This window comes from Lichenostomus cassidix, chromosome 1Aa (genome assembly GCF_008360975.1).
Source record: "Lichenostomus cassidix isolate B80296 chromosome 1Aa, HeHo_3.0, whole genome shotgun sequence".
Taxonomy (NCBI): Eukaryota; Metazoa; Chordata; class Aves; order Passeriformes; family Meliphagidae; genus Lichenostomus; species Lichenostomus cassidix.
Window position 1 is genome coordinate 17,464,111 of NC_139480.1, and position 13,353 is coordinate 17,477,463.

A 13,353-nucleotide genomic window follows, 5' to 3' on the forward strand; every position below is an offset into this window, starting at 1 on the left:
CCAATACAAGGCTGGGTTGCCTTGTTTCTTTCTTTTTCAAATATTTTCTTCTTTCTTTTGTCTTTTAATTCACTTTAATTAATCTTTCTTTTTCTTCTTTCATCACTTCTATTTCCTTATCTTTTTTCTATCCTTTGTGTGTTTTTTTTTTCTTCCCTCCTACATTATCAACCAGGTGTCATTCTTTCCCTTTTAATTCCCAGCATACCCTATTATATTAGGCCCTTCATTGCACATCAAACCATGTGTGTAATGAAGCCAGGAATACACAAAGTAAAGTTAACCCCGATCCTCATGAATTTATAAACGAAAATTCAGATTAACAGGATATTGATAAATTTTCCTTTTTTACTCTGGCCATACTTCTTCTCTACATAAAATTCTTCTCCATCTAGTTTTCTTTTTATTTTTATGTCTATCATTGTTACCCAAAAGATCTTTCTAAAGATTAGAAAAAGACATTCTGCTAAAGTATTTTAATGGGAGAAGTATGTAGCCATAGAACCATATAAAAATAACATTCTCTATATGTATAAGAAAAGCAGAGTTTGAATCCCATCTTTCTGCCTTCTCACCCACAGAGAAAGCTAGAAGCCAGTTTTCTTAACCTCAGAAAAGGCAGGCACAGACAACTTAAATCAGAAAAAAAATCAGCTGGAAACATGGAGTCAAGATTGAAACCATTTTCTGTAGCAGTACCAGGCTGAAATTCAAAAGATAGAAGCATCCCTAAAGTTCATTTTTTCCCTGCTGCAGTCACCCCAGCTATAGACCAGGACCAACTTGTCTGAGCTGATAAGATCTGACAAGATCACAGTTTGTTGTGGAATAGCTTCAGGCTACGATTTTTTGTTGTTTCTGTACTTGCAAAGACTTGGAGAATGACATAAAACCAATAGGAAATAAAATCCAGTTCCTCTACTTAATGCTGCAGACATGTAGAACTCGTTTCAGTGGCAGAATTAAAATCAATTTAATATAATATTTAAAAGTTAAAAACAAATACATGATATTCTATGAAGATGTGTATTTGGTGTATGTTCACTAGATTTTCTGACGGAATACAGATATGTATCTTGAGAGAAGCAAAAAGAAAAGGACTGATTTACGTCATCTGAGAATCTAGGTTTGTCTGCCCCTTACTACGAAGTCTTCCCTCAAATGTCCCCATGATGTATATAAAGAATTCACAACCTGTAATTAACTGGCAACTGTTCCTTTGAAAAGAATGTGCTGCTTACACACAAATAATTATTTTATTTCATTCATGACTATCTTTTCATATGATCTTCCATCTGGAAATAAATATTTGGATTAATTTTTTTTCTAATTTCAAGTTAATGTCAATATTTATCCTTGAGGATAATAATTTTGGTCAAAACTCATAGCTTTGATCAAAATATGAAGGCAAATTGCTGCCCAGCTAATATGGAATGATAGAGTCATGGAATAAGCTGAGTTGAAAGGCACTCACTGCAAATCATCTCAGGAGTTTTTGAGAAAAGTTAGGTCTTTTTGCTGTACCATATCTACAGTCTATGAACAGATCTTAAAAACAGTATAGTGATATGGATAATTAAAAACAAGCTGTTGATGCTTATTTTCACCAGAGACAGGTTAGGAATCTAGGAACTCTAATTGCTTAATTATATGAAATTGACTTTAGGCAGAGTAACTTTTGGAAATGTTTTATTTTGTGGTAGCCTTCCAAACTATTTTCATCGTGTTCCCAAGGAGTATGCTGAGGACTGGGTATCACTAATACTTAAATTACCAAAGAAGAATTACTTAATAAACACTAATCCTTTTCCTGTTAACAGTGCCAAGTTATTCACACAGACCAGAGTAGATGTCTTTTGGATTTTATCAGCCTGATTTTTTTTCCCTGGCATGGTAAACAATGCTAAGTTGCACTGGTATTACAGAATGTAAGTTGCACATATTTCATTATCTAACATGACATGTCTTTGTGACTGGGCATGGCTTTCCTAAAAGGGAGCACTAACTGAAAAGTGGTTTGCTCACACAGTGCCAAAAATGTAATTCATAAGGATAACATTTGAGTCAAAACAGTCAGAATACCTCTGGTTTTGACTGAGATGCATCAAGACAACTAACTCAGTCGTGAAATGTCCATTAAAAGACCCCTTTTTGTTTTACTTTCTTGACAGAAAACAGGAATACTACAGTGAAAAAGGCATGTGTATGTAGGCCTCTGCATATCTATCCACATGTATATGATTGATTTCTTGAGTCTTACCTTTGAATTTACTAAAGGATACTATAGCAAACCTTGAAATATAGCAACTCTATGTTGTTAAATCTTCCAGAATCAGCTCCTTTGTTTATAAATTCTCCTACATATAGGAAATACTTTACATTTGTCTTGGTAACAGCTTACCTCTTATCTGAAACTATTCTGATCTGTATCCTTTGTCCTTGATATTTAGTGTTTCCTTGACTTCTATACTCAAGAACGGAAAGATATATTTCAGGCAAAGGAGGTAGCGTCCCTTTAAAGCAAAGTATCATGTGTTTCTGATCAGACAAAAATGAGTGCTCTTTTGAACACTTGCAACAGTTAAACAAATATACAATACTGGAATAAGTTTCTGCCTGAAGGTCGGAGTCAGTGTATAATGAGCCTCTTGCTGTCCTTCAGCCACTGCCCTTCCTGGGCTCTGCTCAGAGCCTGATGTGTGCTTTCCCTTCTGAACACCCATACTCAAAGCAGCAGGAGCATGCTGAAGGAAATCATATTGTTATCCTAGAGAAGTCTGGAGCAATTGAATGCAGAAAGTAGTCCCTTGGAAGTGATTGCAGGTGGTGAAATGGAAAAAAGTTGTGAAGCTACACGCTGTTACTCTTCAGGACAATCACACATCCCTCACCATCCTATTTGCAGATTTTTTCCAAATACTGCCTATTCATTTCTTATTTTAAATTGTCTTACTCTTCAAGGCTGTGGTTTTCAGGAATAGAATTTCTTGTGTGAGTCTAGATCTATTAATGTTGCTGTTTGTGCTCTGTTAACTGTTGTCAAAATTCTTTGTTGTATTGCAACTGAAAATTACTGAGATCTTAACACACACAGACATACCCACAACACACACACACACACACACACACACACACACACACACACAAGCATTAATGACACAGGAAAAAAAAACAAAATCTTTAATCTCAAATGACCCTTAGGTGAACAATAGAGAGAATGAGTCTTTGGACATTTGTTTATATTTACTATCAATTTCACATCCCCATTGCGGATATAATTATTATTTCAAACTAATTTTAATTTGGGATTAAGTGTCGAAACCAACACAGTAAACCCGGTGAAAATTTCTATGAGAATCTAAACTTGCTGAAATTCACGGTTGTTTATTTCATCTGAAGCTCAGTCTATAAGGGACCATTCATCTGTATGGAGACTGTGTGAATACAAGATGTATAATAGCCTGCACAATTAGAGGTTAATGAGAAAATCATTAATTTCAGAAGAACCACGATTGCATTTTATAGGCAGTATGATGCTTAATCAAAATAAAATATCTGGGCTGCTACACAATCATGTCATTAATACACATCCCTGCTCCTAATAGTAGCTTCTGGCAGTTTCAAGATGCTAAATTCTAACTTTTTCAAGAAGAATTGGAGTCATAAAATGAGCTACATAATCTGAACCAAATATTTAACACAGGAAGACATAAAAAAATAACCTATTTCCAGTTTGGTTTCTTTTCTAGTTTTCAGAGACAGTACAGTTGTTGTATATAGACCCATTCTCTCTCATTCAGATTTTTCTTCAACAAATTTTTATATACCTTTACATTGAGTATTCAAACAAGTGGAGAATGTGGAAATTATCTATGTGAAGTAAGTTAAAAATACTAAAAACATTAATATAAGGAGTTAGTAAATATAGAATGAAATGTGTGAGTTCAAAACCAGACAATTTCAAGACATAAGGACAAAGAGAAATATTTGCAGGCTGAGAATATATATAAAAGAGTAAACTATATGAACACTTACCACTTGAAGTACATCAGAAGTTCTGCACAGTAATTGTTAGTTAATTTATACCACTTGCTACCATTTTGGCAACAGATGACAAGTTTAATTTGGAAATGTAATGAGCTATTTATAGCTTTCAAAGCAAAACAGCAATCACAGATTTCTTAGGGAGAGATTTACATCCATGATTCTCTGGAAAAAGTGAGCAAGAAAGACTCCAGCCAAGATTTTATAAAAATATGATATTAGTAAAATTTATCAGTTCAAATTTAATTAGTATTATAAAATATATTAATTAAAACAAAGTAATGTGGAACCAAAATACTAGCAATACCTTTATGGCCAGGAAAAAATAAGACATTTGCATTCCTAATAACTATAAATTGTATTTATTGTTTTAGACTCTCTAAATCAGCTGCTACCATTCTAGAACAACTTACTTGAGACCCTTTGGATGGCACTATGGAACAACAGTAGGGTTTAAATGAGCGTCAAGAAAAAGGTCAAAACAAGACCATAAGAGCTATTAAACAAAAGAAGTAGAGAGAAAAATAGAACATGTCAATATGCTTCTGCTTAAATCTATGGTGAACTGACATCTTGACTGTTATGTGAAGTTCTGGTTTCCTTTTTTCCACATCTCAATAAATGGACATTGAAAAGAAGCAGCTGTCCAAAATTAAACCTTTAAAAATGGTACCATGAGATAATATAGAATCCAAATGTTTATGAGTCCTAAAAATAAAGCTGATAAATTAATAGAAAACACAAAGAAACATGTTCATCAAGGATTAATAAAGGTAAAAATATCCCAATCACAGAATCATAGAATGGGAAGAGACCACAGTGTCCAACTTTGCTGTCCATTCATGTGCTCCTAGAGCACATAGTACAGGATTGTGTCCCAAGAGTTCTTGAATATCTCCAGTCACGGAGACTCCACAGCCTCTCTGGGCAACCTGATCCAGTGCTGGGTCACCTGCACAGTAAAGAAATTCTTCCTCGTGTTCAGGAACTTCCTGTGCTTCAGTTTCTGCCCTTTGCCTCTTGTCCTATTTCTTGGCACCAGCAAGCCGAGCCTGGATCCATCCCCCTGACACCCTCCCTTCAGCCACTTGTGGACATAGGTGAGGTGTCCACTCTGTCTTCTCTTCTCAAGGCTGAACACAGCCTTTCCTCATAAGAGAGATGCTCCAGCCCCTTAGGTCATTAGCAAGCTCCAGGAGCTCCATATCTCTGTGGTCCTGAGAAGTCCAGAAAAGGACACAGCACTCCAGATGTGCCTCACCAGGGAAGCAGGATCATTTCCTGTGACCTGCTGGCAATGCTCCTCCTAATGCAGTCCAGGACACCATTGACTTTCTTGGCCACAAGGAAACACTTCTGGCTCATGGACAGCTTGCTGTCCAACAGGACTCCCAGGTCCTTCTCTGCAGTGTTGCTTTCCACAAGTTCATTGCCCAGAAAAAAATAGTTTGAAAAAATCCCTGATTCAGATTGGAAGCATTTTGAGGGTATGTCTGGGAAAGTAACACTGTAAAGATCCCCATGTCCCTAAATCTTGGCCATTGTCAGAGACAAGCTGCAGACCAGGACAGTAAGTTTACGTATTTATGGGACTTCCTGGGCTCTTAAGTACGGAGAATAGTGAACGTAAATCAAAGTATATCTGGGAAGTAATCCTTTGCACATTCATATGCAGAAATATATGCAGCCAAATTTTCCTGAGTGTCAACATTAGGAATCTGGATATAGAAAACCACTGAAGTATGGATATGAAAAGAATGAAGTGATGTCAGATTTTAAAAATGTGAAGACAAATTCTGTGAAGACAAATTCTGTGAAACAATGAGGTGCTAGCATTACAGGAGGTAGCCCCTCCACGGTAGGAAATACCTGCACAAATACTCTTTTAATCTGGATGCATTTAAAATCCAGCGCTGAACTGTTACCAGTGGAAGATATATGAAATTGTCATGTTTTGCTTCTTAAAAATCCATGGGAATTTGCTGTTACCTTGGATTCAGGGTGTAATATAGCAATGCTGCTGTCTCACCGTTGGGATCTACCTCACAGAAGTCTGGCTGTGGAAATCTAAAGCACTCTTCACTCCAGTTTTAAGATGCCACACTATCCTCCCCTTAGTGGTAGAAATATAATAATATTGGTGCTACATTTCCTCCCAGATAATTTGTATCTATTGGAAAAGTAGCATATATCTAATCAGAAATGCAGTGGGGAACGGAAGTGGAACAGACATTAATCTATTCACAGTTCATTGACTCTCTGAATGAAATTCAGGCACGTGGCCTCATTTGTGAAAGACAAGAAAAAGCCTTGAAAATCTTATTTAAAAAATTATTTTACTTGTTCACGAAGGCTAATTGTGTATTCAAGACACTAGGGTTTAGCTTGCTTTAAAACAAAGCAAAAATGGTATTTTGGTTTAATCACATAACTAATAAACACAGTTTTATTACAGTCTACTGGAAAAACAGAGGAGAAGTTGCTGTATTTTTACCACCCTCGCCTGCAATGAACACAGTGACATATGGACTGTGTTGTTTTTCTCTTGAACTACAGCCAATTTAATTAGAAAAAAAAAAGGGGGAAAATACTGGCAAATTCAAAGAAAAGGGGGGAAAAAAGGAAAAAAGAGAGAGAAATACACACTTGCAGAAGTTCAAAGAGATGCTTTGACTCCACTCTTACAAGTCACCCATTTAGAAGCTGGCAGAGCATTCACATCTTTTGCAGTTAGCCCATGCTGTCTCCCATTGAAATGGAGAAGCAGGGGGCTGAGCAATTCCCACTGAAATCAACAGTAGCTGACTTCAAGCTGTGTTTTCGTACTATCTTGCTTTGCAGATAAGGTGTATGGAATACTGATAATCTCTGTAACCTCACCCTTCGTGCAAATCCTACAAGACCTGCTGAAGCATGCTGCTTGATTAATGCAGAACTGAATAACCTTTCTGAAACATTCACATTTAAATAAAAAGAAAAGAAAAAAAGTAAAGAGAGGTGATGGTATGCATCAGGACTTCAACCTGGATTTAAAATCTTTGCTAAGGATTTTCTGTGTGACCTTAGGGCTTGCAGTAGTTTCCCATATGCGTGCTATTATCCTGTAGTAAAAGGGTAGAAGCTTCTCTCCCCAAGTATCTCAGATTAGCTCATAATTTCCATGCATCATCTGAGTTAATATAAATCAACAATATGTCTTATCCTGTTTATAAATCTATACTCCAGTATGTCACCCTAGCTTCTCCAAAACCCTGCTGAGCTGCCTATTAACTCCACAGGATTCTACATTCTCACCGGCTGACATGTGAAGAGCTGCAAAGGCTTGTGGCTACCAAGACATGGGAAGTGCTAATTTACACTAACTGAGCTTCCAGCAAGGCTTTTAGGAAGTGTATGCTTCACAAAAGATGTTTAGCTGTGTAAATGACCTGAGGTCATGCTTGCACTTCTAAATCAAACACTACCAAATCAAATTCTGCATATTAGATAATCACAGAAAAACCTTTTAGAGACTGAGTGGTGTTAGTGTCCTTTTATTTCTAGCTGCTAGAGGCGGACAGTACATTCAGAAAATGTAGCAGGGATTGTTATCTAAACACAGTTCTGTCTGGTTTGTAGCAAATAAGCAGATTTTTACTAGTCACCAGGATAATCCATAGTCTGTGATGAGGCTCGTTATCTTGTTGATACCTCGTCATCTTGCATACAACCTAATTAGATGACATGGATATTTCCTTCTCTATAGTATGCAGCCAATGGGAACTCTGAGTCTGCAGTACACTTGCTTTACCTTCTTCACTGTTCCAGGGCTAACATTATGGAGACAATTTCATCCCACAACACTGCTCCTGCAGAGTATTGTATCATGCTACACAGCATCAGAGGTAGCACCAGGACCCAATCTCCAGGTGAGGACAAAAGGCAGAGATTAATGAGACAGTGGATCTTAGACAAATGGAGGTTAAAAAGTTAGGGAAATTTGACTTTGATGGAAAGTAATTGGGGCTGAAGCTAATGAGCTGCTTTGGGAGGACTGAATATGCAAGGGAAAGTGAAAAGCAATCTCTAGTACTGAACTTCAAACTGCACATCTTAATAGCCTAGTCACACACTGAAATGTTGCATTCTTACCTAAAAACTGAGAGTGGGAATGTAAGATTTGCTTATATTGAACAAGACAGAATGATATCGTTTCATTTCCATTCGTAACTTGGGAGAAGATAGGGGACTTTCATCCCCAGTGACCCAATTTTGGCAAAACTGGATGTTATAATTTCTGTGTGCTTTTAACCCCATGCTGATAATTGACCATATCTGAAAACAAAACCCTCAAAACAAAAAATCTGATTGAGGTATTTTTGCACCTAACTGGCTTTGGATACCTGAAGCTTCTTTTTCTCCTCATTTTCTTCTGATTTTTTAATATGGTTCCCTATCTGCTCAATGATATAATTTATCATTGATGGTAGGAAAAATTTCTTCACAGAAGCAACATTGGATTAGGTTGCTCAGGTAAATGGTTGAGTCACCATTCCTGGAGATATTTAAAAGGCATATAAATATGGCACTTAAGGATGTGGTTTAGTGGTGGACTTGGTTAATGTTTGGACTCTATGATCTTATAGGTTGTTTCCACGCTAAATCATTCCAAGATTCAATGAATATCACTCTTCAAGGCAGGTTGTGGTTTAACTCCAGCGAGCAACCAAGTACCACGCAGACATGTCCCCACCAGTGAAATCAGGGAGAAAATTGGAAGCATAAAAGCTAGGAAATTTGTGTGCTGAGATAAAGACAGGTTTTTAGGGAAAGCAAAAGGCACATACTCAAAGCAAAAGAAAGCTCATTCACTGCTTCCCATGAGCAGGCAGGTGTTCAGCCATCACCAGAAAAGCAGGGCCCCATCACACACTTCAGTTAGTCAGAGACACAAGCACAATCACACCATCACAACGCTCCCCCCTTTCTCCTCCTTCCTCCCACTTTATAGAATGAGCATGATGTCATGCAGTCTGGAACATCCCTTTGGTCAATTTGGGTCACCTGTCTCAGCTGTGTCTCATCCCAGTCTCCTTTGCACCTTCAGGCTCCTCACCAGTGTAGGAATGCAAGAAGCAGAAAAGGCCTTGGCTCTGTGTAAGGTCTGCTCAGCAGCAACAAAAATATCTCTACGTTATCAACACCATGTTCAGCATAAATCCAATACATAGTCCCATACTAGTTACTGCAAAGAAAATTAACTCTACCCCAGCCGAAACCAGCACAAAGTGTTGAATGGTAGTCTAAATGGGGTGAACTCTCTTACAAATTTATTGGTCCAGACTATGTATTTCAATATATATCTTTGTTTATGTTTCCAAATTCAAGTGCATTTAGATTCTCAATTATATTTCAACTCCTACATTCCTATGTATTTCAATAATAAATGAAAATCATAAAGACCCTTGGGACATTTATGTGATAAGATAGGGCCTTGTAGTTTGCTTTGGAAGGAGGTAAAACTATTAGTAAAAAATAACAGCATCACTCAGTTGGTGCAATTGAAATAAATCAAAGGAACCAAAATACATGAAATAAGAAAAAATGAGTGAGCAACTCTGGTGGAATTCCTGGAGTCACTATGATGAAGCATGACTTCTAGTGAAGTATATGCTCCATGGACTGAGCGCTTAAGAGTGAAAAGTCTTCAAGCAAGAAAATAATTAATTCTCCTGCATTCCAGGTAAGTGCTTTATATTAAAAGCAGTTAGGTAAAATTACTTAAAAGCTATTTTCATTTTGCCTATTTTCTCGGCAGTGGTATATAAATCTTTTCCACGCTGGATGTTAGTCTATATCCTGATGCTTAACACGCAGGAGATAGGAGTGTCTTTGAAGGGCACTGAATCCAGTTTTTCCAGACTGTGTAAGACTTCTGACTTGTGGCTTAGTCAGCAGAGGGAAGAATGCAGCATTCATTTTTTCCTGTGTTTTTACTGAAAGCATTTGCCTTTGCTTTGTTTCATAAAGACCAAGCCATCTGGTAGGTATGATCAGATGCACAGGGTCCCTCAGGGGAAGCAGATGAAGGAATGCATAGTTTGTGGATCTTGATAGGACTTATACATAATACAGCTCTGAAGCCTCTCAGCTTTGATGAGATGAGACAAGTTTCAGGTCCTCCTCAGACTTAGAAATTGAGGCAAATAGGGAATGGTAATAATGAAAAATTTGTTGAGTGCTTATGGGCTTTAGATATTACAGAATGTTCAGTCTGTGGGGTCTTTATAAAATGTAATAGATAAGGATAGAGGAACCAGACTTCAATTGATCAAAGGTATGTGAACAGTGAACTTTAAACAAGAACACAACAGTAAAAAATTCAAGATGGGATAGAGGTTTAAATAAGGGTAATGTAAAATATATTTATGGTTTGTATAATTGGATCAATAGTATCAAAAATGTTGGAAACATACATCAGTAAAGATAAGTATGTACATTTTGTAATGTACTGATATTCATGGTGGCATTTAGAAGTATAAGTGTGGTTTTAAATGCAATTGCAATGCATATATGATAGAAGTCAGTTCATAAAATGACGCTTATGTTATTCATCTAATTAAAGCCAGGTTTTCTTGTTATTCTCTCTTTTAAAAAGTAATTGATTTGATTTGAATAAAAACAATACACAGGTAATAGTATTTTTTTTAATATTATCCTTCTGTTCCTAATAATTTCATGTTATTTGCAAAAATGAGCACTATTTTTACTTTCATTGGTTTTGGGGATTTTGTTTTTAGTTGCTGTCTTTGTATACAGGAAATTTCTGTTGAAATTAGATTAACAAGTCTGAATAAAATTACAGTTTTACCATTAAGTGTGTACATGGTACTGTAGCATTAGATGTGCCTGAAAGTTTCTAGACAGATCATCTTAAAATGTAGATTTCCAAAACAAAACAAAGTTTTTAAATATTAAAAAATATTTGTAGTCAACGATACATAATATTTGCCATTATATTTAAAATACTTTTTGTGATTTTTTCTACAGATTTTTATATTCTAAATATATATTTCATATCTATATATATATATATAAAATATATATATTTAGTACATAGAATTTATTTTGTTATCCAAAAAGCTTTTAATTATTTTAAACATATCTCTTGTGCATAAGAAGTGGGTTTATATGAGATTCTGGGCAGTTGCCATTCTGGCTGCAACTGTATGCCTGATTTATTAGAGAAAATCTCCTATCCTGTTGTTTAATTGATGCTATGGGCCTTCTTACCCAGTGGGAGTCAGCTTAGGTTGGGCCATGTCATGCTGCCCCTGAGATAAAAGCTCCTAGTTGCAGGCAGTGTTCATTCTCCTGGGCAAATCACAGTGCAGTTGGAACCCTCCCTTTCACACCCTCTACTGTTATAACTCATCAGTGAGATCAGTTGAATGTCATGGTTGGTGTTCACTATCTAGGGTTGCTGCCAGTAGCACCATCTTGCACCTCTCTTCTACAGTACATTTCCGTTCTTCTTAGAATGATTAACTAGCACGAGGCATTGCACAATACAACTGCACAAAGGAAAACAAAATCTAATAATAATTTAGGTGTTAGTGACATGACTGCTAGACAATGGTTGTCACAGCTGAAACAAGTTAAAATCAGCTTGAACCAAAACAGGCCAAGGCAAGATGTTGGATCCTGCGTTGTGAGGTCAAGGAAAAGGCCTTTTCTTAGTAATGTTGGGGCCAGACAATAGTGGGCTATAGAAGTAATAGCTTGATTTGCATTTCTTGAGTGAATTCTTCCTGTAACAGCCTACAAGTAGGAAGAAACTAACTTATTACTGCTTGCTTACCTACCACCCACTAGAGGAAAAGATCAGGTTCAAGAACATCTGAAGGACCTGGAGGTACACAAGTCCATGGGACCTGACGAGATGCACCCTAGAATTGAGCCCACCTTCTGCAAGTTTGCCAACACCAGGATGTGTGATGCAATTGACATGCTGGGTGGAAGTGATGCCATACAGAGGGACCTTGACAAGCTTGAGAGGTGAGCACATCGGAACCTTATGAGGTTCAACAAGGACTGTATTTGTGTTTAGGATGACCCTGACCCTGGGCACTTGCACTTGTCCTGGACTGCAAGTGCACATTGCAAAGAATGGATTGAGAGCAGTCCTGAGGGAAAGGACTTGGGCTGACAAGAAGCTCACCATGACCAAGCAATGTGCACCTGCAGGCCAGAAAGCCAGACATACCCTGAGCTGCGTCAAGAGAGGTGTGACCAGAAGGTCAAGAGAGATGATTCTTCCTCCTCTACTCTGCTCTCGTAAGACCCCACCTGGAGTGCTGCATCCAGCTCTGCAGCCCTCAACATAAAAAGGACATAGATTTGTTGAAAAAAGTCCAGAGGACTCTCATAAAGATGATCAGGACTGGAACACCTCCCCTAGGAAGACAGACTAAGACAGTTTGGACTGTTTTCCTGGAAAAGAGAATGCTCTGGGGAGAATTTATATTGGCTTTCTGGTACCTACAGAAGGGCTACAAGGATGGAGAGGGACATTTTACAAAGGCAGGTAGTGATAGGACGAGATGGAATGGTTTTAACCTGAAAGAAGGCAGGTTAGATCAAAGATAAGGAAGAAATTCTTTACTGTGAAGTCGGTGGGGCACTGCAACAGGTTGCCCAAAGTTGTGGGCTCTCCATGGAAATGTTCAAGGCCAGGTTGGATGGTCTTGAGCAACCTGGTGTACTGGAAGGTGTCCTTGCCCACTGCAGGGTAGGTGGAATGAAATGCTTTTAATGTCCCTTCCAACCCAAACCGTTCTATGATTTCATGATTCTGAGCATTGTTTAAACATACATATGCTAAATTACCCAAAGGATTATTAATATTATTTAGACCAACATTCCTAAATTTACAATTTAAAATACATGTGAGCAAATAGATACATCTATTCACAGAGACCTGTCACATAGTTCCATAAGTAAAAAATATAAATTTTGAATTTTCAAGTCTTATATATTTCTGCCTTTATTCAATGACATATATGAGCACACAAATAGCTTCAATTGCATTTCCAGTTCCACTGAGTTAACTCTATAATTTATAGAAAATGCTCAAGTGATCTTTTAACATTTCACAAGAAGTTGAAAGTCAAGTGTAAATTTCTGAACTAAATCTTATTCTAAAAATTATACAAATTTTCTGTAAGTATTATGATGTATGATAGCAAAAGTACCACCTCTTTCACATCTATTTACATGTTTCTTTAATCCCAGAAAAGATTACTATATGCTTATCACTCTCTGACTACT